The sequence below is a fragment of the Myotis lucifugus genome, unplaced genomic scaffold, assembly GCF_000147115.1.
Source record: "Myotis lucifugus unplaced genomic scaffold, Myoluc2.0 scaffold_642, whole genome shotgun sequence".
In the NCBI taxonomy this organism is placed as follows: domain Eukaryota; kingdom Metazoa; phylum Chordata; class Mammalia; order Chiroptera; family Vespertilionidae; genus Myotis; species Myotis lucifugus.
Window position 1 is genome coordinate 139,891 of NW_005871690.1, and position 2,172 is coordinate 142,062.

Consider the following 2,172-nt stretch of genomic DNA (forward strand, 5'->3'; position numbering starts at 1 on the left):
TGCCGTGAGAGGTGTGCAAATATGTGCCCTCATGCGTGACAGGCCCAGGAAGCTCCCAGCATAGCGACTGCTTGCCCAGCAAACACTAGTGCTTTCCTTGACGCTATCTCTAAATTGCTGTAAACTAGGGATCTACAGTGATGAAATGGGTTAATCTCTATTGTCTTACATGTCTGTATTGCAGCCCCTAGACCACAACTAGCAAGGCCTGAGATGCTATATGCTGAAGCAGCAAGTGGAGAATTCAATTTGGACAAAAAGACGGAAACAAATGTGAGGCAGGATGGTAGAGGAAGACTCAGAACTGGAAGGCAGGAGACGGGTTTGGTTTGTAGCTGCCTCAGTCACTACTGGCCATAAAACACAAGGCTTCGGCCAAAATTTCTCAATATTTCTGAGCTTCCGTTTTCTCATCTGTAATATGGGAATAGTCATATATGTAAAAGTGCTTCGTGGATTGAAAGTGCAATTGGAAAGTTAGTGGTCCATTGCATGCTATAATTCCTGGAAATTGATTTGAAAAAACTGTCCAATTACTTGAGTTTGAAAATGTAGTTTAGATGTTTTGAGATCTACCTAATGTCCAGCAGCCGTCCACCCAATCACCACAATCCGGTGATGTGTGGGCGTGGATGTGGTCCCGAGCTTGGCTAGCTTTGCTTGGCAATCAACAAAGCCCTCCAGTGACCTATGGCAACCACCAACTACTGCGCTGATCTTTACTTGAAAAACAATATGATAAAGCACCCTCTTGCTTTAACAGTTAGCAGAGGGCAGGGTGGGAGGAACCCCCACCCACGCTTGTTCTGAACAGACCTGAGTTGCAACTGATGTGAAAACAAGATAAGGAGAAACATCTGTCAACAGCGGGGCCTCCATCCCAGCTGGGCTGCTTTCTGTGCTCGGCACAGCGGGAGCCGCGCCCCAGTGGCCTGCAGCGCTGACCCAGGAGGCTGGGAGGCTTGCTGTGGCCAAACACAGGCAACTGACTCATTCTAGCCTTCAGCTGTCTTTTAAAATACATATATTTAGAGGCAGAAAGCGTGTAGAGATATCATTTGGGTTAAAATTCTACCCGCTCAGGACTGAGACATTAAAACTGGGCCAAAACCATATGCTCAACGTGGCTGTTCAGTGATGACCCAGCAGCTCAGGTCTGTGGCAGCTCTGAGCAGTGACTGGAAACTGCATCGGGAAGCCCTTTGGTTGGCTGGGACGCAGGAGCCGATGACCTGTCTTTTCTGAGCATCATGGGACCTCCAGGGAGAGGGACAGTGTAATTGGGGGTGCAAACCACATACCCAAGTACTAAAAGGTTTGCACTGTATAAAACAGCGATTCTCAACCTGTGGGTCGCGACCCCTTTGGGGGTTGAATGACCCTTACACAGGGGTCGCCTAAATACATCCTGCATATCAGATATTTACATTATGATTCATAACAGTTGCAAAATTAGTTATGAAGAAGCAACAAAAATAATTTTATGGTTGGGGGTCACCACAACATGAGGAACTGTATTAAAGGGTCGCGGCATTAGGAAGGTTGAGAACCACTGGTATAAAACATGATATGCATAAATGCTTACGAGTAGTAAAAAAATCTTTTTAAGGAGAAAGAAAAGAACCATAACATCTCTTAGAGCTATTGAAATGGCGACGGTCTCAGACACTCAGCAGCATCTTCCATCTCTGGCTGCATCTCTCTGAGAACGAGGGACTCTTAGAGGGTCCCTGGTCCCAGGAAGGGGGTGTCATCACCCCACAAAGTGGGAGGAGTCCTCGTGCTCGCGGAGGACCCAGGCGTCCGCGCTCTCAGCCTAGCCCAGCGCGGGACCTCCGGGCCACCGCAGGCTCCTGCCAGCTCACACCAACGCTCCCCACTCCTTCCCAGGACCCACGCGTCTGAGTGATGGCCCAAGTAGATGGAGCAGAAAAATAAATGCAAGCGCTGAGTTCTGGGAGACCCGCAAGCTACGGCCGGCCAAGCTTTACGCTGGGAGCTGGGGCCTCAAACCAGTGTGACGCACTGACCTGGGCACCAAGGAACCGGCCGGCACGTCTCCCGGCCGCTCCTCTTCCTCCGCGTCCCCAGGCGCAAGGCCTTGCTGCCCGGGCTCAGCCTCGTCAGCGCCTCGGTTTTGCTGCATCTGCATCAGTACCCGCCGTATTTAAG